Source organism: Poecilia reticulata, chromosome 13 (assembly GCF_904066995.2).
Source record: "Poecilia reticulata chromosome 13, P_reticulata-male-v2, whole genome shotgun sequence".
NCBI classification, from domain to species: domain Eukaryota; kingdom Metazoa; phylum Chordata; class Actinopteri; order Cyprinodontiformes; family Poeciliidae; genus Poecilia; species Poecilia reticulata.
Window position 1 is genome coordinate 14169998 of NC_088842.1, and position 23610 is coordinate 14193607.

Genomic DNA, 23610 nt, shown 5'->3' on the forward strand with positions numbered 1-23610 from the left:
TTGCTAGCATCACGTTCACGGAGCTTACCTTTCTTTAAGCTTTCCTTCCAAGTGACGCTAAAAGTTGGACAAAGTCCCAACCGTCTGTGAAAGCAAAGCGCTGCTGATTTTACATGTCGCCATATCTTATGATTTATGCAGCGCTATTATATAACTGACGATTAGACAGACATCTTCTCCGGGTCAGAGGAAACCACTGCGCATTTCTCGGAGCTCCGCGTGCGAGTAAAGGTGGAGCCGATGGGTGACAACAGACACTAAGTCACGTTATTGCTTGGATTTTACGGCGCCACCTTAAGTCCCTGAACTTCACATTTTAACAGAAAAAAGAGCAACGCGACTTGGATGTAACGAGTAACGCGACAGTTTTGTAGAAATGTAGTCTAGTAGAAAGTACAGATACTTACTGTAAAATGTAGTGGAGTAAAAGTAGAGAGTATCCATTATTAAATCTACTTAAGTACAGATACACGAAAATTGTACTTAAGTACAGTAACGAAGTAGCTACTTGTACTTCGTTACTTCCCACCACTGATTTTATGAAAGTAATTCAATATGTAAATGGGGGAAAAATTAAAGGAAACATGACCATTAATATTTAGTTAATGCAATTAAAATATTGAGTGTAAAATCTGTTGTTTTTTTTACTTACAATTTGGCTTAAAAACTAATATAAATAATAGCACAGGTACACAAATGTAGCAAAACATGTCTAGGATCCCTTAATTCCGACACATGTTTGCATGATAGTCTTCAGAAGATTAAAATGTGATATAATTGTTTGTACAGCTCATGTTCTGAAAGGCTCATTACATCTGAACATTATACAGCCTATGGCTGGTTCTGCGTGACTGCAGTAAACATTCGTGTTAATCAGCGCTCAATTAGCAACAGGTGCTGCAACAGCGTCGAAAGGCTGTTTTCTTTTACATGACGTTAAATTAAACTGTTTTACCTGTTTATGCAAACAGAGACTTGAGAATTTAACACTTTCTTGTTTTAGACAAACCTTTTGGTTCTGTTCGGTTCCGTGACCGTCAGCCAACACCTTTGATTGATCTTAATATACAGGAAACACCTGAGATGACGCCTCCCGATTATCCATTTTTGAGCCCCAAACTATTGTTTCTAAATTGAGACGCTGACATTGTCGCCTTTAGCCAATCAGCTGCTATTTTCCGTTTCCGTTTCACGTGGGTGGTTTGACTTCTTCCAGCTCCTCCGGGGGAATCCCAAGGCGTTCCCAAGCGAGAGACAGTCCCTCCAACGTGTCCTGGGTCTTTCCCGGGGCCTCCCCCCGGTGGGACGTGCCTGGAACACCTCACCAGGGAGGCGTCCAGGAGGCATCCTGACCTGATGCCCGTCCCACCCTCATCTAAGGTCATGAGCTTTGGGTCATGACCGAAAGAACGAGATCCCGGATACAAGCGGCCGAAATGGGTTTCCTCCGCAGGGTGGCTGGGCTCTCCTTTAGAGATAGGGTGAGAAGCTCGGTCATCCGGGAGGGACTCAGAGTAGAGCCGCTGCTCCTCCACGTCGAGAGGAGCCAGTTGAGGTGGCTTGGGCATCTGGTCAGGATGACCCAGAGTCAAATCCACCCAAAGCTTATTCTGTACATTTACATAGGTAGGAAGTTGATGTATTAAATAATTATTCGTGGCCTTAATGCGCCACGAAGTTGGTTGCTATCCGTCATAAAACAAGAAGTGGAAGATTATAAAGTCATTTATAAAAACAATATGTACACATAGGATATAGTTTGGTAATTATACACCTCATGTACAGAAAGGTTGAGATTTAAATGCTAACATGGGTAAAATTATTTTTTATTACCTTATCCTGAAACATACAGTAATGTCTCACTTTGTTCAGATCTTGTCGAGGAACACAAACATGATATATAAACCAACTCTGGCATTTATTTGGGGGGCCAAGAGTAAATTATGGGCGATCATATATTAGGAAAAAAAATTCTGTATTTTCTATATTTAGTTGTATAAAAATATGGCCTTTCCACTCATGAATATTTGGGACACACTGGCCCATTGACTCCCCTGAACTGTGGTCAAGTAGTGAAATTTAAATAAAGAGATAAAATCTATATCTTATATTCCACTAGTATAGATATTGTGGGAGATGTTGAAGTTTTTTTGGCATCCACATTAAGTTTTTTTTATAAGAGGTTTTATCACTGTTTTGAGATCGTCTGGAAAACGATCAGAGTAAAGAGAAATATTTATATTCTCCTGTATTTCTGGTGTTAAACAGCTGAGGATGCTTGTGAGAATCGTATCAAAGTGAACCACTGCAGCATCAAAGTCATGAGAAAGCCTGAAGCATACAGGGACCTACTGCATACTGAATGTGATTATTGGGATTATAGTGACTGTGTTTGGACAGCTGATGGAGAAACCAATTCAATGAAGTTTGTTCGTTTAGCCCTTGATTCATAATGCCACCTCAAGCCACTTTTCATGACAAACAGGTTATAGTTCACATGCAATAATATATACAGTCCAATCATACAGACACATATACATCTTAACTCCTTCCTAGTTATAGTTTTCATGATAACTCATTAAAAAAAGTTTCCTACCTAACAAAACTGAGCAAACTGCTTCAAATTGTAAACTTTACAACAATCCCTTATGCTGAGCATGAATGTAGCGACAACAGAAAAGAAAACTCCCTGTTAGCATGGCTCTGCATGCTAAAGGAAGTTTTCTGCAGCCTATTGGCCGATTGAGAAGAGAGAGCAATTACCCTCGCAGAAAAACCGTGAAGCCCTGATTGCAGGAGCACTTTCTATAAAAAAAATAAAAAAAAAGAATAAGGAAAAAGCCTCAGTTGTCCCTTTAAGGGCTGCATCCAGGACAGAAATACAGCTAAAGACAATCTGAGACTCTTGCACAGTCTATGGAATGAAGAACAGAACAGTGTACAATGTAGTTGGTAACAACAATGGCTCTTTCAGTTGCTTTCCCTAGGATAGAGACAAAGTTAAACACAGGAGTCAAGTGTTTTATTAATTTTTTTATTGGCAGCAATAGCTCAGTCAATGGCCCCCTGCAGAGAGAGAGCATAAACTTAATGTCAGCAATAACTACAGAGAATGCATTACTGAAGATCAGTAGGAGAATGTAGCCGCTGTATTACAGAGCAAATTTTGTGCCTAATTGAGTTTCTTCCTCACGGACAAAAACATGCTCATGTTAAATAAGGAGCTTCTTATTTAATCGTGACGCTAACCTGTCCACAGGTGAGGACTGGATTGTAAAAGTCCGACCCCCTGAATTAAGCGTCTCCTGTTTCAGCATTGCTCCTTCCTTACACTCCAAAAAGACAAGAGCGAAGACGTCATTACAACAGAAACAGTTCAGATCGTCCATCTCCTGTTTCTTCCCACTGTCACTTTTAAATGAGACGCTTACTTAAAAACTCCTAAGCTCGAGTGAGACGTTTTGAAAATTTGTCAAGCGCAGTTAAGAAATTCCCGCCTCTGTGTAAGAACTCCCCTCAGCCCGCGTTTGCTCATTCCTCTCACGGAGTTTCCAAATAAACTAATCTCCACAGCAGAAAAACTTGGCAATGGATTTTTTTTAGGGCCTTCCTGGCTGTGCAGCAAGAGAACGCCGTCCAGCTTCCGGGCTTGATCGATCAATCACCGGGTTTGGAAAATTGCAGTCATTCAGGCGCCTTCAATTAGTGGGGAATCTTGTTCCAGCTGTCAGAGACATGCTGAGGGAATTGAGGTGAAGTTTATATTTCTCCTCATGGCTGCAGCTGGGAGAGCCTTAAATTTCAACAGGTTTAATTAATAATGAGTGCAGCTCGGGGGGAACGGGAGGGGAACTGGGGGCCCCCTTGCAGCCCTTTGGCAGCTCGAGATCCAACCTCCATGAATGTTAAGCTCCTCGGAGTCCATTTCTCATGTCTGTTTTGAGGTAGTATAGCTAAATTAAACCTTTATTAAAGTCCAACTAGAAAATATACAGCAGTGGGGTATTTATTTACTCATTTATTTTTTTCTACTGCAGGCACTTTGAGTTAGGTTGAACTAAAAGACATATATTAATTATAAAGTCCATTAAAAATTCTATAAAATACACGAATAACGTTTTGTGAATTTTTATTTCAAGTTGCAAATAATAAAGTGGCCCTCTAGTGGTAATAAGTCTAAATGCATGAGCACAAGTCCTGTTGGATAAAAGTGCAATATAAGGACTTTTTTATCTACTAAAAAGCTGAATGTATAAAATAATATTAGATTTTTTCCCCCTACCTTTATGTTTTAAATCAGCTTCCCAGCTCAGAAAAAAAAAATCTGTTTCTATTTTGAGATGTTGTCATTCTGTTCCACTCTATTACACACGGGTTGTGATCCGTCGTAGCAGAGCCTGATGTAAAAAGCACCACATTACTCTTAAGTGTGATAACTGAAACACCACTTCACTTTAATCACTAACCGGCTAAGTGGCATCATGTTGGCAAAGCCAGTGTTCTGGTGCCAAAACACTTTTTCTGACTCCACAACAACCTCCAGCGTCGTTTTGAATCATCCAGTTCTGCTTGCCTCTGGCTTCTTATCAAGCTGCCCACTGCAAAATCAACACCAAACGCCATCACTGATACTGCACTGAAAAAAATGACTCTAAATTGTTACAGCTAATGCTAAGAGTTTTGCTCAACCTGTAATTCTGATTCTGATCAGATCAGAATTATATCTTGAGCAAATCTCATAAAATTAGCTGTAACAAGTTAGAATCTTTTTTTATTATTTTTAAGTTGGTTCAAAGAATAAAACGTTTCAGTGTTGAGTTTGAGATGGAGCTCTTTTGCAATTTCTCTGAGCAATTGAACTCTCTAACTAAGAGATCAATTTGCTGCGATGTCCACTCCTGGGAAGATTTGCAGCTGTGTGAAAGATCTTGGAATTATTTTTTTTCCTCTTTAGCACAAGGGATTTCAGATGGTTTAGAAATAACTTTACAAAAAAACTCCAATGTCCTAATGGCTCCCTTCCATGTAGCATATTTCTACAGAGCTCCATTAATAAGCTAACTTTTGAGTCAGACGTGCTGGAGAAGTGATGCATCTAAAAGTTGCAGAAACCAAACCCTCGCCCTAAAAGACATTGATTTCTTCTTCCCCCCCATCTTTTTCATTCTTTGAAAACCTTAAAATTACTTCAGTGGCGCACATGATTGGTTTGCATAAACATGCAGCAAACGGTGTCCAGAAATATTGCTTGGCATTTACCGCACACAAATGCTCCAATCTCTAAGGTCAGATTATTTGTTTCTGAACGAGCCGAATAGTTAATCAAGACCGCGGAAATGTGGGAATTCTTTTAAAGTTGCCAAACACCAACGTGTGATTTGTGAGTCTGACCTTTTCCGCAAACGTTCCTGCATTACGTCCAAGGTGGGGAACTTCATACTAGCCGGCAGCCAAATGCAATTTATTTGCCACTGTTGCGAAAGCACAATGCATCGGAGCTGTTGTGTTTATCAAGCCTCCTCCTCACTCTGGCAGGTAATCAACCAGCAGTACCTGGCTTTGTGTCCCGGAGCTCTAGCTTGGCTGCAAAAACCGGGGAGAGCAGCAGGTTTAACTCTGAGATTTAGCAGCTTCTGAGACGTGGCACCATAAACTCTGCACCTATTCATCTCTGAGTGGCTTTATGGCAGCTGAGACTCACAAAGGTGACGATATTCTTAGATTGTGTTAAAAGTACTTACTGGCAGTTGTACATAACACAAGCCTTTATTTATTTATTTATTTATTTTCAAGTATGATATTTAATATAGGAAATTTAAAAAATGCACTGAACAACACAATCAGCAAATTTGATCCTTATTGTAATTCAGAAACCAGATGCAGGGCAACTAAAACAGCTCAAACAGAGCAAACAGTGTCCGTCTCTAGACAACAAGATGAGATTTTATGAATAAGTATTAAGTCTGACCATTTTATATGTTTTTTTTTTATTAAAGTAAGAGCAAATAGAATCAGAGGCTGAAAGACAAAATGCTTCCTGTCTTCAGAATGATATATAACAGCTGCTAAAATCAGACAGAAATAGATAAAAGTGATCGGCTGAATGCTTGTTTCAGTTAGTAAAAGACAAGCTGCGGATGTTTTTGTCGTGTCGCTGCTTTACTTTGAGTCCAAAGGACAGTGAAAGAAATCAGTTGGACTCCGCAGACGGAAAATTCCTACTGTTGCGTCTTCAGAATTTCACTCATACTTATTCTAATTATTCTTAAAAAAAAAAAGAGACAGAATCAAACTGGGTTCTGTGTTGATTTAACTCAAATTAAGACGCCACCTTTTTCTCTTCAGAGCACAAAACGCATTAAAGAAAAATGAAGACTGCCATTTGTTATCCTGCAGGTTGCCACATAGCGGGGACTTCACCTTTAAGAATTGAAGAGGAAATTTGGAGGACGAGCTCGGCTTCGTTCCACTTTTTTTATTTTTTATCGCTCGTCTGATTACTCCGGGCCCCGTTAATCGACAAAAACGGACCGTTTCTGCGCACGCAGTCAATGCAATTATGCTTACTGGCCTTGGTCTTTTCATCGCCCTCATGCAGGAAAATCCATTCCTATTAGGTGCTTAATCATTGCTAATACAAGAGGTGTAATTTATCTCCGAAAGCTGCCCATGTGGCAAATCGGTGGCGAGCAAAACCCGCTGAGAATTAAAACACATGTAGCAGACCTCTCGGTTAATATTACATGGAGGAACAGAGGTTGTTCTTTACATTGCACACATTTCCTTAAGCCTCTCCCGGAGAGACTCAGTGAACTGTATATTTTGCTCCCCAAACAAGAATTACAATGTCTGAAATCAGTGTAATTATGTCTGGAGGTGTGAGTACCTCGGTGGTGTAAAAATTAAACCCCACGTCCTTTTATTGTTGGTAATTTTTATATAAAACCTTTTTTTTTTTTTTTTTTTTTTAAACACTGGATATGTAAATGATAACTATAGATTTATTGTCAGGGAAAGAAAAAAAAAACAGTGATTGGGTCTGAAAGAAGTCTCTTAACCTTTGCCCTCAATTATTCCTGCCTGCTTCATTTCCACACGATTTTGTAGGGATGCGACGAGGTTCGGTTTTTTTTTTTTTTGAGCCATAATATATTCACACGCGGTTACATATTAAAGCACCGACACCACAGAATCTGGGTTTAGCTGGATCAAAGTCAAGATAGGCAGGATGTCGGTAGAAATGGATCAAAAGGTTGAGTTTCATCTGAGGAGTCTAATTATTAGAGACCAGGAAGGAGGAGTCCAGCCTCGGTAGACAAACGAAGAGGAAAACTTCAGACCTCCCACGTGGGAGAGGAAAAAAAAAAAAAAGTAGAGATGAAGGCGAACGAGTGTAACCAAGTAGTACTGAAAATGAGATGAGACTGAATTTTTAAGTAAGCGACTGGATCTAGGCTGCATTGTGGGGGGGGAAACCGGTGGCGCTGTTGGATCGTAGCTGGAATGTCCTGGGCTTTAATCAGAGCCGAGGTCTGTCTGCGAAGTTCGCTTATTGTCCCAGAGGATGTGTTGGTTCTTCATTTTCCTCCAACAGTCTGAAAACAGGAATATCAGGTTGGACTCAAAGTAAGTAAAGATGCACAATATATCTGCATCAGTATTAGCCACTTTTGAACTCGATAAGTGAAACTGGGCAAACATTAACGACTGATGTTCGTTTCTCTCAGTGCCTTCGCTTTTACACATACGATATCGGTAAATATCGGTTATCATTCATAGCAGCAGTATCGATATCGATATCAGTCCAAATTTGTGCATCAGTGCATCTGTATAACTAAGCAAATGAATGAAAAACTGCATCTCCATTGAGCTATTTTTTTTAAGTGCTAAGGAATTTAAAATAGTGCAAATAACATGAAATCAAGCAAAACAGAATGAGTGCAAAGAAACAGTTATTAAGAGAAATGGGTAGGATGAGTGGGATGTAATAAGTGGGATGTGAAGAAGAAGAAGGAAGGAATACTGGGAGGAAAGAACTTTGTAAGAAGGCAGAATGGTATGCAAAATGTCATAAAAGCAGTCTAAAGAAAGAGGCTTAGCATTACATCAGAGGTGAGTAGGATGAGTGGGATTAAAAAAAGAGTATTTAAAAAGGACGAGAGGGAAAAAAATCACAGGATCAAAACGAGAGTTGAAAATAGTACAGAAAGAAGTGCAGATGAATGGCTGTGGGACGGCAGTGCAGCCTGGGACAAAGTGTGCTGCAGGGGTGAGCCAACTGTAAGTAGAGCCGCAGGGTAATTAGAGGTGATGCTTTGGGCACGACCAGACTTCTGAACTCAGGATAACATATTAACTTCATTTACGAGTGGATTCACACCGCTGGTGGCTCTGCTGTTCCTGATGGAATTAAAACCAAAGCACAGAAACTGTTCAGACATCTAATAATAATAATAATAATAATAATAATAATAATAATAATAATAATAATAATAATAATAATAATAATAATAATAATAATAGTACAGGGATACTCTTAAATATTTCCATAATAAAGACAAGAACTGAGCCTTTGGTTGTTCCTTTACTTGAACTCAAATCAAGAGGAAAAACTGTCAAACCTTTAAAAATAAACTTTACAGAACTGACTATTAAAACCAATGAACACATTTCAAGAAATTTATTCTGCTTCTGATTTTTTTATTATTATTATTATTATTATTATTATTATTATTATTATTATTATTGGTCATGCTAAAATGTTTCAAATAATCAAATTGACTTTAATATCAAACATAACCAGAGGTAACACAAAAATATCTTCCTAATTATGATTTGGTTAATACCAAAAGGCATCCAAACCACCCTGGTCTTATGTGTAGATATAGTTGTTTCCAAAACCTTCTGACTTAACACAAAAACCCTTAAATGTGTTTGAATTAAAACGATTCTGATGGAAAAGAGTTATTGCTAGTTATCACAAATGTTTGGTGGCAGTTGTGGAACAATTGCTTTTTCACATAAATCATTTAGTTTGAATAGTTTTTCCAAGCCTAGTAAATAAAATAAATACATTTTAAAACAGCGTTTTGTATTTATCCGGGTTATCTCATATTAAAATGCGGTTGATGGTCTGAAACATTTGAAGCATGACAAAATAAGAATAGGCAATTCTGAAAGGATTCTGAAAGGAGGCAAATACTTTTTCACACAACTGAAACTTTAGCTGCTTGAAAAGAGGAATTGAAGAAACTAAAGTTAGTTTCTTTTGCTTATTTTCTGGGTTGCCTTCGAGGTCTATGCCCCTACAATTAGCTTTTATCAGCTGGATGTTACATTCCAGGAAGAAAAGTGTTTAAAAAACATTGGTGACCTGCTGGTATTAGATGGGTCCATGGGAGCGGAGGCATCCCTGAGCCCCATCAGCCATGTCAGCTTTAATTGAGTTAAATGTGAGGCAGAGCATTGGTGTAATGTGACCTGAACACATATCTGCAATTTAGAGGCACTTATCATGAAATCCTCCCACTCTGATAGAGGTCCTCTGAAGAGGGAAGGCTCCATTTAGCAGGTCTACCGCCGCAGATATGATATAAGCTGCTGTCGGCCGGTCGAGGTGCGTTATTGTGACAGATTAGCCTTCAGGGTTCACTGTGCTTAAGCAGAATTATTCTGATCCTGCGCCAGAACACGCTTAAAGTGAAATACTGTGGGGGTTTAAAACACTGCCAAAGACTGAGCACAACAACAATGAGTAGATTTACGGCAGTTGGGACTTTGTGGATTTATGAAAAGCTGTTTTCATAATTAAAACGCTCCAAATAAGTGACGCCTGCCGCAAAACGTCGAAGACGATTCCGCTGGAAAGCTGCAGACCAGATCCGGGAGTCTGTTCCCCCTTGTTTACGACGGGATCCGATATGTTTCCCTCCCCACACCCCACACCCTCCTGAAAGACAGCTGTAAAACCTAAACACGGAGCCCAACTCTTTGCTGTCCCATCTCCAGTGCAAGATGCTTTGTGCGTCTCTCTCCTGACTGACTGCCAACTCATCACCTTCAGCGAGGGTTATGCAAATGCAACGTGCATCTGCTGAAATTAGAGACGTGATCAGCCAGTCTGGCTGAAACAAACAGGATTCATTTAATTTAGGGGATAAAATGACAGATATTAAGATCTATTGTACCTCTGCAGCTGGGAGGAGCTGTTAAGCTAACAAACGGCGTCCTATGGCGATGAAAACTCCACATTGTTTGTAATTCATCAGGTTCCACATGATGAATGTGGAACCTGATGGCAACCTCATGGCAACCTTAAGTATGTCAAACACAGGAAGTAGGGTAATTCCCTATGTAGCACACCACCAAGAAAAAGACAATCAAAAGTCACAAAGTTCTTAAAATTATGGAGCTTTGGGACGGGAACTATAACTAATCACACCCTTACACAATGTGCTGATGTGCTTTAACTCAAAACGTTAAGGCACGTCAGACTTCCGCTGAAATTCTTGAGATGTTTCGGTCAGCTTGACTGCAGTCCACCCGTTCAGCTGATTTCATTCAGCTGATCAAACATAATTTGGAATTAAACACACTCGCCTAAATAAGGTCTGACGGCTGACGGCGTGCTTCAGATCAACCACCAGCCGAGAAAGAACCAAGATGAGAACATATTGGGTCATCTGTGGCAACGTACATCCCGACAGCTCTGTGTTCGCAGTTTTATTGGAAGAGGACGTTTCCTTTTCTTCGAGCCATCAATCCCCTCTGGCTGCCAAACAAGACAGATTCTTCAAGAAAAACTGTTCCACGACGCTCTGGTCCTCAGACTAAGTTAACAATTCATCTTCCAACACAAAAACATGAAGGACACCGCCAAGACGACAACAGGACGTCTTCGGAAGCCATCTGTAATTGTCGTTGAGTGGCCCAGACTCGAGTCAAATCGAAAGTCTAAAACCGGTTCTCTAATGACGCTGCCCATCAAACGTGACTGAGTGTGAAAGGACCAGCGGAGAAGACTAATGGAACACTCTCCAAAGAGGTGTGCCAAGCTTGTAAAGACGTACTCGAGACGATTCGAGGCTGAGATTGCTGCTCAGTGTGCTTCAACAAAACATTAAGCCAAGGATATGAATACTAATCAGGATTTGGCAATTCAAAACTCTTCAAGTCTTTTAAAAAAAAGATGCTTCGCCCTGTCTTTAAAGGGTTCTGTGTGTCCACAACCGGATAAAGGGACCCGGAGTACAAACATTAAAGATCGTATTATTAAAGGCAAATCGTCACGATTTGTCTTATCAGTTTCAATACGTTGTTTGAAGTCAGCAGGTTTTACACAGAGTTGCTCGCAAGCTTAAAAGATCTTTAACTCCTAAACTCACGGCAAATGCGTTCACCAAGCTCCCAAACATTATTTATATTGCATGAGCGTGTGAGTGGAGGTGATGCATCAGGGTGAGGGATCCAGTCCATTGCAACGATTTATGCTCATTCTCTGCATTTGACCTGATTTTCTCACAGCAAGGGCCCTTTTTTGCTCTTTCTCTTCTTGTCTATTCGTACATTAATCACGCTTTTCTTGCATCCATGGGTCGTGAGTTATTAAAGTTTGTTTTTGGTTAGGCCAGTCTTGTTTAAAGTCAGACTTTAAGCACCGTGTCCTTCTTGTTTTAGACCTTTCTCTGGTCCAACACACCAGAAACGGTCATGGTCAGAAGCTAATCTAGCCATTTTGTTTGTTGGAGCAAGACTTTATCAAGAACGTGTCCAATGGGGCGTCTTGCTAAGCAGGTTCAACATAGTCGGGCTTCCTTTCTGTGTTTTGGCTCAACAAAGCCTAAAGCTCTACACGGACAACAGCAGCAAATAAGAAGGTAGGTTGTTAACTCAGGCATTCTGCTCGCAGACGAGAGCATCTGAAGATAGAAGCAATTATTTTCCACATCGTTTGACCCTTTTTTTTCTTTTTCCACTCACAGCATGTCATTCTCATAAATAAAGTTACAGAAAGGAAGAAAAAAAAAAACACTGATTACACAACACCCTACCTAATGCTATCTGCAGACATCCAGGCTGTATTTATGGAGACAATCAGGGTGAAAAGCTGCTGTTAAATAGGAATGTTGTAGAAAATGGTTGAAAATAAGTAAGTTACATAACTGCAGCTGCAGACAGGAAGCACTAAATGTACATCTCCAAACATAAAAAAAAGTGTTGCTCTGATTCCTGCTGATCGAATATTAACAGATCTGTGTCTGTTTTAATACGTACTCAGTCTAACATCCGCATTCACTTCTTGGCAGCCCTTTTTTTATTATGTTTCAGAAAGATGACATGTTTGCATAGCTTTTACTTTTCACTTGGGGTTTCTTGGGTGAAATGGCTGTAATTTAGCAGAAAAAGCATTTGTGGTTAAAGGAGAAAGACAGGAAGGATGAATTGTTATGACTGCAATCCATTAGGCCTTTATGAGGATAAATTGGGTGATTAAATGTAATTTAGATCAAGGCATGATTATGGGATAATGGGAAGCTTTTGAGATTTTCAGTTGCTTCGCTCAAACTTTTCCATCTGAGACGACTGAGAAAAGATTTATTGAACCGGTGGAGATTCTTACAGACAGTTTAAACTCGTAACATTCTCACAGAGCAAAGTTATGTAATGTAGCCAGGCTTATAGACCTGCACCACGATGACTTTGAAAACCCTGACTTTCAGCTCAACATTGCCAGCTTTGCTGCAAATCTGAGAAAGTCCTGGGGTCATATCATTCCACGATTTGTTACAGAACTGCAGTCCATAACGCTAGCTCGTTTGTAAATGGCCTGAAAGAAACCCTTCCGCATCGCTGTTGTAGTTCTACAAAACGCAGGCACGTGCAGAGGGGGGGCTGAGGGTGCTCGAGCACCTGCCCTTTTTGCTCCTTGCCCCCAAGTGCCCTTTTGGTCAATTTTTATTTATTTATTTTTTATTATTATTTTCTAAGCCCTCTTGTCACACATAACATGTACTAAAATTATTATTATTATTTTATCTTTTTGTACAACATAATAAGCCCTCTGGTCACCTTGTTACCTTTGACCTTTTGCCCATGACGCATGACGCGGTTGCCTCTCGCGCAGTGAGATGAGGCGGCTAACTGGAGCTCAACGTAGCGAACGTTCCAGATTACAGAACAGTTTTTGGTGAATAAAAAAAAAAGTTTTTTGTTGAATAAAGTGGAGTAGACTTGCTACTTGTCAGATGATGGAAACGTTCAAGTATCGTTACTGCTTCAGCATGGAGTCGCGGTTTAAGCAGACAGGTAATGAAATACAACAGACACTGTCAGGCCTCTGCGTCTGCCTTTCTCTGAAGATCTACTGAGCGGGAGGAGACAGCCAGGTGAGGAGAAACTGTTCTTATCTATCGATTCAGTATTTTTATCATACAGACATTAGGCTGTTGTTGTTGTGCTATAAGCTAGCTGCTAGCTAACGACTTTGGTAGCAAAGCTAGATAACTAAAAAGCTTCTTCCCTGTACCGTTAATGATATCAGTCATTCTTTACTACTTATTATGCAATAAGGGCACGTCGCCCATCCACAACCGATCATCTCCATAATGGATATATGTCCAATCTTCTAATTTCCTTTGCTGCATAATGTACATTTCATTTATTCTGGCGTTAGGTAAATGTATCTTGAAGGAGAATAGCACTTAAATAAAAGTCCAACAAAGATATTCATTTAGAATTAAAAATAACTCGCCCTGAATTACCATAATAGATGATAGATATAATGAATGTAATAAAAGTGTGTCATTAATGAAGGGGACCCAGACTTAAAGTAAGTTTAGGGTCTGGTTCGCAGAGTATGAAGTTAAATTTGTTTCCCAATTATTCAATGGGAGGAAAAAAACTAACCTCAGTTAAGTAAAATAAAATTGTAATCAAAATTTTTGGAATTGTAATAATTTCTTTTTTAAAAACAAATCGTTTTGTTTAAAAAACCTTTTAATTAAATAACTATTTTTTGTCTTGTGAACATAAAAAGTTATTTGCCAAACATAAACTTTTATTTGCACACATCAGAAATCTTTTATTGCGATTTTGGGCCCTGCCCACGACTCATGTGAGAATCACAAGCAAAACTTTGAGTCACAAACAAAACCTTAGAATATTAAGAAAAGATTTCTGACATGCACAAATAAGTTTATTTTGCAAACAAAAATTAACTTCATGAGACAAATGTGTGATTTCAATGTTTAAAAAAGTTTTTTAAGCAAAACTCAATAGGCTTTTCTCATGGTGACATACATTAACAATTAAATATTATCTTTTTTTTCTGCAGTTCCACGTTAAAGTTTGATGCAGCTCTGCTTTCCTGAATGGACCGTCTTCATCTCAATGCAAGTGTACCAAACAGGCAGCTCTTTTATAGTCTAATTATGTAAAGACAAAATATGTCTGGTGGTCCAGCTCTGATTTACATATCTTGCTAAATTGCGGCTTTGAATATTGCAATACTTTCCTATAACACAATAGACCTGCAGAAAGAAATGACTAATAAAATATCTTACATATGCATAGTTGTATGCTCTTTGTAGAGATTCTCCTTAGCTTTGATTGTATATCTCACAATTTTGTAATTTATCATTGTTTATTAAACTTTGAAAGCTGAGAGACTTTGTTAATATTCTGTCCTAAAATACGGTTGGATGTGCCCTTTCTTTCTTTTTTTGAGCACCTGCCCCTTTAGTGGCCTCTGCACGGCCCTGACAAAACTCATATGACTTATTTATTTACATTACTTAAAATCGTATTTGCTATCAAAGGATCAATTTTCCTATGTTATAATGAACAATAATTGTTTAAAACTGTGTAGACTGTGAAGTATTTAAGCTGTTAATGTGCCTTTTGGTGGATCAATCACAAACAAAAGAAGACCTTTTATTTTTATAATAGTTAAATCTTTTCTTCTTTTTTTTAGATTAACTAAAGGTGTTAACAGTGTGCAAGACTATCCCATGTTTTCACAGAAATCAAATTTACTTTGCTCACGTTTGATTATTATTATTCACAGGCACATATATTTGTTTGATTTTTCAGTAATCTAGCAAAAGTGCGAATAAGCCATGTATATAAACATTCTAGATGCTACCTGTACCTTTTGTTATTCTCTTTAAATCATACACTATTTTTAGCCCATGCGCAAATGAGTTGGAGATCGGCAGACGACGAAATGGGGCGTGGTCAGATAGTGGGCGGGGTTGGATGTTTGACTCCACCCTCAAATGGTATTGATTGGATAACCTTCCAAATGTCTGTTTCACTCACGTAGTGGTTTTACTCCTGAAGTGAGTTAGTTTTAAAGTTGCACATTCTCTATGTGATTCACTATAGCAGTGGTCCCCAAACTACGGCCCGCGGGCCGGATCCGGCCCGGCGCCACATTTGGTCCGGCCCCCTGAACAATACCAGAAAGCATTCAGATTTTTTTTCATATATTGTATTTTCCGGTTTATATGTAGATTTTTCTTCAACCACCAGGGGGCTCTTTAGCAGGAAGTGTGTCCTGTAAACTGTGGGTGTTTTGTTTTGCATGGCGCATTGCTGCCATCTGTTGGACCTTTAGGGAACTGCTCAACTTTTATGTTACGTAATCAGTACGGTTGGTAGCAGTACAGCAGATGAACACACGTGTCTGTTATGAAAGCCCCATTCCGGTCGAGTTCTTCGAAGCAATGCCTGTAAGTAGCAGCTTATACTTCAAAATGAGCCTTTATGTTAACATATGATAAAATAAGTAACTTGTTTATTGAATTAGTTTTGGAAATACCTGCGGGCGATTTGATTATGTGTTACATCATTGCTAACTAGCAGGCTGCTAAGATTTCTTAGATCGTTATGTAGCATTGCAGCTCATAGCATTCAGAGGTAGCTGTTGTATTAGTTGTACTACTAATGTATGCATCTGAATGGAAAACACTTCTGTAAGCTGCTCTGAACTCATCCTGAGTTGTTTGTGTTTTGACAGTTTCACTCCATTCTACGTGGAAATAAAGGAAGAACTAATTAATCCAGACTCGTGTGAAAGGAGTTTGGCTGATTAGGTTTGGTACAAGACACCATAGCGAGACCATTACAAAGTGAATCATTGGAAGTCAAAATTGGAAATAAAAGAAGAATGTGCCCATTAAAACAGAATTAGGTTTTAATAGGGAATTGAAATTTGAGAATGTTGATCAGTTAAATAGCATTGAGGGGAAATGGTATTTAGCAGATTTTTAAATAAACCTGGGATCATTATGAGAATTTGAGGTATAGATATTGGGATCCAGTAGATGGCAGTAGTGCAACAATAATGGATGCAAGTTGCAGTTGAAATCTAAAGAAGAAGAAGAAGAACGTGCCCATTTTCTCATGCACATGCTAGTAGCAACACGAAGGATCAGCACTTTTACTGTTACAGTTAATGTTCGGAAACGTCCGTAATAAGTTCACTTAAATCTAAACTTGGCAACTTTTTATTTTTCAACATAATAAATGTGATATTTAATTGACCTGTTATGACTCAAATTTTGACTGTCCGCCCCCCTCTGCTGCTGCTGCATCGTTGTGGAAAACCTGGAGCGGGAGAGATATCTGCGGCTTATATGTGTATGTTTACTGGTTAAAAAAAAACTTTGGGTTTGTGGTTTATAGTCCGGTGCAGCTCATAGTTAGGAAAATACGGACTATAATACTTCCTAAATTTTTTTCTGTGAAGAACCCAGAGAGGGTTATTTGGTTATTGATTTCATTAATAGTGTTAATATTTATTTCCTGACTTTTGTTCTGCAAAGAACCCAGAGAGGGTTATTTGATTGTGCTTTCTGGAAAACAATACATTCTTACATTTAGGCACTCCTGCAATCATCTCACTTTTTCTATTACAAACTGACTCCGGCCCCCGACCAGAGAAGGAAAACGTTATGTGGCCCTCACAGGAAAAAGTTTGGGGACCCCTGCACTATAGAGACAGCGATGGAAAATTCATGGCAGGTGTTGTAGAGAATGCAGTTACTCGCTTAACAATGCAGAATGGTGACAATCAACAAATTCCAGTCAGTCGAAAAATGTAAATAGTAGACCCTCAAAAATCAGATAACTGGCAAGTCGAGGCTCTCTCCAACCACCCGGTCCAATTTATATTGAACCAAATGCCAAACTAGAAGCTTCTGAATGGCCCAGCGACGTCTCCATCTGTTACTATTTATCCATCTTTGTGCATGAAACTGTACATGAATCACCTCTCGTCAGCCGTTAAGAGTGTGTGAATCTGAATCTGACTACAGAAGGATGGTGGTTTAATAGCCCGGTTCCCCATAAGGAGCGATGTTATTGATGTATTGAACCAGTCAGTTAATACTATCCAGTCATCAGCAGTCCATTTGTCCGACCAAAGAAAGCCTCAGTAAGCTTAAACTCAGAGATAATGTTTTAATACGATCTGAAAAAAGTCTAATTCTCAGAGACATTTTTTTTTCCTCATGTCCACTTACACTCAGAACAAACTACAGAGGCTTCATCATCACAGCTTCAGGAATGAAAACATAAGAGCAGCTTTGTGTAACCTGTTATTAGTCAAAGCAGTTTCCATTCGGAGCCCGTTCCTCTCGCTCTGCCCACACAGTCTGCATCTGCGTGTTTGTCACTGCGAATTAGAAAGAGCGCTAACGCTGCTTCCTGGAGTATTTGAATGCCTTTCTCAGGGTCAAACACTCCTCGGCTGCCGCGTCCATCTCAGCATCTGTGTGTTTGTGCAGGGCGGCGGCGGAGGTAAGGCGCGGTGGCCGGACCCTTACCGAGGCGGCGCGGGAAGCTTTCTGCGTTCCTCCCTAACCCGGTTAGTTTATCTTATTTAGCGGCGGGGCGAGAAAAGGCCGCAGCTGCTCATTTGCTTTGCCAGCTTCAACAGATTGGATTCCTGCAGTTCGAGCTCGCCTTTTCCAAAACCAGCCACCGCATACGCGGGCTCTCCTTCTGCTAGCCGCTACAGCGGCGCCGTAAATCATCCCTCGTCAGCTGCCTGGCTCATGGGACGGGCTAATCTCTCCTCCTCTGGCTCTTTATAAAAAAAAGTGACTTGTTATCCGCTTGGCCTGAGGGGCGTTTAGGGGACCTTCTGAGCTGGAAAACTGCCCAGGTGGGAAACAAAGAGCTACAACCTGAGTGTGCCTGGTATCGGCTTCTGTGAGGCAGATAGCAACACTTCCACAACCTGATAGCTCTCCAGCTGAATACATTAACCGCTGATCTGTTACAGAATTTATCTCCTGGGTTTTTGTTTTGTTTTGTTTTTTTGTTTAAGGATCCAACTGGATCATCTTGGGTGCCTTTCTGTGAAACAAATAATTAACCTACAAATGAAAATGGCTGCATGCGGTGTAAGAGCGCTCCCTGGCAGACCGGGCGCCATTGATTTTTCGACTTCCTGCAGCTCATTGTTTTGGTTTTACGACGCAGTTACAATAAAAATCACTCTTAACTCTCTAATTACCCCCCTTTCCCAGGTCGGTCTTTGTTGTTGAGAAACAAACAGCTAAACACAATCCCAATTACAGGCTGAGGTAATGCAGGTAGGGGCTTCACCAAAGTATTCACACCGCATTTTTACGTTTCATCATATTAGAACCACAGACTCCAATTCATTTTATTAGCCAAGGGAAGTACATAATTGTAAAGTGGATTTTTATTCTTTTGTTTAGTTTTTTTTGTTTTGTTTTTACAAATCAAAACCTGAATAGTGTGGTCTGCGTTTGTACTCCATTTATTTTGATAGCGGCTGTAGCTTTGGTGATCTTGGTCGCAAACATACAGCCAAGAGCCACAATTGGAGAATTTAGATTAAAAATCATATTCATGTGATATAATGGTCCAATCAACAATCTGATCTATCAGCAACTGAGAGACCTGAAAATTGATAGGCTAGGGGACTAAAGAAAAATTTCAGACTAAATTTGCTATGAGACAAACCAAAGGTTTTGCAGCCGTAACAGCTGCTGAACAGAAATGCACTCTTCTGTCTTTTACTGGTCAAAAAGCTTTAAACTCTTTTCTTCCCTATGTACAGCTATGTGCTACCTTGGGTTGGATTATTGCATAAAATCCCAAGAGAACACGTCAACATTGTGTACGCAGCAATACAAAATGTAAAAAGAAAAGTAAAGAAAACTTAACAGGCCTGAAAACTTTCGCAGCACTTTTATAGACTTGAAAAGTTCACAAAAGCCACAGAACCGAGGATTCATCCGACACCGTAGAACTGAGCTTCACACTCTTACGATGTTGCGTCCTTCTACCTGTCAGGGAACTGGGTTGCTCCTGTCTGTGTGGTGCTTTTTCCGGTGCCTGTAGGTTTCTCTCTGGACGGTGGGGGCGAGAAGGTTTGCTCCCACACACCTGCGAATCATCAGCCATCAGCCTTGGAGGATAAGAGGAGCGAGCTGCTGATCGTCCTTCGCCTGCGTGTTAGCTTAAGTGGTACATCTAGTCTTTCCTCGTGTTTTCCATGTGCTTCAGACCTCTCTCACTAATTATTTCCTTGCGCTACCTCCTAAGGTATTTCTCTGTGTCTCCTGCTGGAACAAAGCTCTTGCGATCATCCTCTGAACCCACGTCTTACCGCTGGAAGAACGATTCCCCCTGGATCATCCACCACAGTCAGCAGCTTCGATCCAAACCGCCATCATCCTCCAAGCCGAGACTTGACTACCACACAGACCGGCAACCCAGAACGCTCTCATTCCTCCAGCAAGATTATTCCGTCATCCTTATCACAATCTTCTTCCCAACTCTATATCGCCCTCCTTCCACGGAACCTTGGGGAAAAGTCTGGACTTTATTCCATCTGTAACAATAAACCTGATGAACTTTTTTTTGTTTTGCTTTTTCGCTGGTCTCCTGAGGGTTTTCGTGCATGTGGGTCAGTAGTTTAAACCGTAACGCGACACTACCTCTTCTGAATGTGCACCAAGTCACAGCTTAATGTGCGCTGAGAGCCAAAGCTGAGTGGCTGAACTAATTAATCCAGTGAAAATAATCACAACACAGTATAAGCAATATTGTAAGTGGGGCACTAGTCTAGCCCCTTTAAGCTCTTACGTACAAGACACATTTTTTTGAAGAAAAAAAAAAGGGGGGTCTTTGAATCCAGCAGCTATGTTTATGCTTTTACTGGACTTAATAAGAGGAAACACAAAAACAGATGAAAAAATAAACAGAAAGTGACATCCTGCGCTACTCTCGGGGTGCCAGAAATCTACCCAGCAAATGCTTTTCAACCTCTTTAAAGGGACAGTATTATATATTTTCTTGCCACATTGTGCCATTTTACAGCACAATCAATTAACTATTTTTACTTTCAGTTTTAAAAATGCTGCATATGTCGAATATGACATAGAAGGTTTTTGACTTTGCAATTTAACGGCTTGAAATTGGGTCTCTGTCTCTTTAAAAACTACTTCTCTTTCTGAAACTCCACCTTCATGAAGTCGTCACAACATGGCTCTTCTATTAAGCAGCGTCTCACTGAGAAGTAGCGCACATACAACATGCGCAGTTCAACCAGGTGTCTGCTAATTGCTGCTAGCTAGTTTGAAGGAGCTGAGTGGGAGAGACATGGAGCTTAGAAACTGCGCCTTTAAGGTGGTGATGGGTCCAAACCAGGCGTTTTGCACAGCTGAATGGTTGCCGTGCGAGATTAAAGGATTTCTCAGCGATTCATGAAAGAATCGAGGCAACACTCCAGGTATGTTTTTGATGAGGGAATAACATTATAACATGATGTAAAGCTCAAAAGAGTTGGTTTTAATTAAGCTAATTATTCAACAGCCAATCAAAGAGCCCCACGTAATAAACTTGAACTACATACAGTTTTAGATGCTTGTTTTTCAAATAGCAGAGAAGCAACTGTAACTCACAGAACCAACTCCAGTAACAAAAAAAAAACATTAGAATTACTACATTTGTTCATGTTTTTACAGTTTAGCTACAATAAATATTAGAAAAGCATTAAAAAAACCCAATGCAAATTCTTTAATTGAAAAATATTTTAAAAGTTGAATTAATATGTCAGGTGGCAGATGTCTACCGATTTGTTCCCCCAGATTTATGTCATTAATCAGGTGCTTCTACTGCTAAATATTTTTAATTTACCCGTTTTAGAAGTTTTTGTATTTTTAATTTTTTTTTTGGTGTGTTTGTTTTCTTTGAATTGGAATTAGATGCAGTTCAGTCAGGATCTATGAGAGCTTTGCATTAGACATAAACACCAGTGACACCAAGACCAATACCTTTGACCTTATCAAGTCAAGGTTGTGCTGGGAATCAAGGTATTCTGCTGATTTAGATTTTTTTTTTCTCTCTGCAGTGCTTTATCAAAGCTTTCCTTGTGTGTTTTCAGTGGCGCAATGTAAATAATAAAAAAAAAAGGAAGGTATTTTCCGAACTGCTGTGGAGCTCCTGACACGGTGTTCTGAAACAAAAGATCTTTTTTTTGTCCAGAACACGCAGCATGCAGCTTGTTTTCTCCATCTGTGAGTGCTGGTGGGCTTGTCTGCTCAGGTTTGACATCCAGCTGTGTGTCTGCTTCCAATAATCACTTCCACTGCTGCCTCTTTGGAAGAAGATGTTCTCCCGAAACCCAACCGGAGGGCTCCTGCTGTCCCGGACGTACCTGTAGCTGACAACTTGATCTCTGAGATCTAATTAAAGGCAGAAATTAACTGGAAGCCGATTTGCTCCGGTTTGCCACTCTCTGATGTTCGTCGACCGCTGCTTTTCTTTCAAGGCACAAATAACAAAAAAAAAAAAAAAAAACACAGCAGCTGTTTTTACTGATTTTATGCACATTGAACCAAAGAACAGGGAGTGTAACTAATTAGAGAAAGCAGCTGCTGCCGCTGGGATCTGCACAGATATAATTTTGCAGACTCTTGGACCTTGACCGCGCTGGGTTTTGCACCAGTGCTGCACTTGAACGCAGCAGCAGACCGTGTGGTCAAAGGGTTTGGTTGACTGAAGTCCCCGGCTCCCGCATTTTATTGCGCATCAGCTCTTTTACCAATCGGCCTCCTCTTCATGCCTCCCATCAGCACCTCACTGCTGACCTCCCCGCCTGCCGCTGATCCTCCGCGGCGGACAGAGGAGACGAGGGGACAAAACAAACCGGGGGAAACGTCACAGATGATCACCAGCGCGGCTGGACGAGACAGATGCTGGAGTAGGAGGGTGGACGGAGAGGGGGGGAGGGTTCAGAGCAGAGGCTGAAAAACTGTCACATCTGATATGGGTCCTGCTGCGCCGCGTTGCCAAGTCGATCCGGCTGTCAGGAGGCTGAAGGAAACAACAGAGCCCCTCCTGCCCCCTCCTGCCCCCTCCTGCCCCCTCCAGCCCCCGAACGCAGCCGAGCAACCCGCTGCTGCTCTGCTCTGAGGACGAGAGCTTCCATGCTTTTTCGCCGGCGTGACCACACAACAGCGTCCTTAATGTGGAAAATGAAGTCACTTTCTGTTAAATGATCCGGAAGGGAACGTCTCAAGTCTCAACCAGAAGCTGGATAATCACAGTGACTGACACCATGAGTTATATTCGGCCGAGAAGCAAACCAACCAAACCAGAGAAGTAACAGCAAACTGTAGTCCAAGATTTCAATTCCACTTAAACGGTGTTTGACATACAGCACCTATAATACTTGTAGACGTAAATAAAGTGATAGCACTTGTATAAAAATAGGATAAATTACAGACATATATATATATATATATATATATAAGCATTCTCCTATGAGTAATATATTAAAGGGACTGTATTATGTGTTTTCCTTTTCTTGTCACATTGTATCAAGCAACTGTGTTACCTTCACTTGCGATATAACAAATATGACTTAAAAGAAATGGGACTTTTGTAAATGAATGCCTTGAAGTTGGGCCTCTTGTCTCTTTAATAACAAAGTCCTGCTCCTTCCAACACTCCGCCTTCAGAAAGTCATCACAACATCGCTCCTCTATCAATATTTTTTCTTTTACCATCGTTTCATTGAGAAGTAGCTCCTATCATGAGCTCAGTAGATTCGCATCTCCACCAGGTGTTTGCTAATTGCTGCTGGCTAGTCTGGAGGAGCTGAATCCTCCCGCCCCAGTCGGGAACGGGTGAATACAGCTTATATCGGACCTCTTTGTTTGGGTTTCAGTTCCCGGTTCCAATGTATGCAGAGTTTTCCATCTAAACAACCCAAGTGTATCAGTAGCAGGTCTTAAATCTCTCTCTCGCACTCCCGTGAATCATCAACAGAGCAGCATGCTGGGGTCGTGCCGCTGATCTGTTGTATTTGCTGATCTGTGTTTGTAATAATCCCACGCCTGCGTTGTTCCCGCCGAATGCCGATTCCTCCCAGAGGGATGCCGATATCCTCCCATCTGTCCACGCACACATCCGAGCCTGTCCCCGGATTTCTACTTCGTCCACACAGGGATGGATCCGGTCAACAAGAAAGAAGAAGAAAGAGGAAGAGAAAGAAAGCAACCAAGAAAGAAAGAAAGCAGCTACCCCAAGGTCCTGTGAAGCCTTCAGCTGAAGGCCCCTTTA

The 23610-nt window shown here is 40.5% G+C and overlaps 1 protein-coding gene and 2 long non-coding RNA genes across 3 annotated transcripts in view; 1 reads left to right on the forward strand and 2 right to left on the reverse strand.

Moving 5' to 3' along the window:
- Positions 1 to 23610, reverse strand: part of mettl16 (methyltransferase 16, N6-methyladenosine) — a 154225-nt gene that overhangs the window by 78142 nt on the left and 52473 nt on the right. The gene's annotated exons all lie outside the window — the stretch shown is intronic.
- Positions 585 to 8417, reverse strand: LOC145554725 (uncharacterized). The gene is made up of 3 exons (XR_014090711.1): positions 5392 to 8417; positions 4467 to 4598; positions 585 to 4397 (listed from the first exon to the last, which is right to left on the reverse strand). It is a non-coding gene; the product is annotated as an uncharacterized LOC145554725 (long non-coding RNA).
- Positions 13703 to 19900, forward strand: LOC145554674 (uncharacterized). The gene is made up of 2 exons (XR_014090661.1): positions 13703 to 19506; positions 19585 to 19900. It is a non-coding gene; the product is annotated as an uncharacterized LOC145554674 (long non-coding RNA).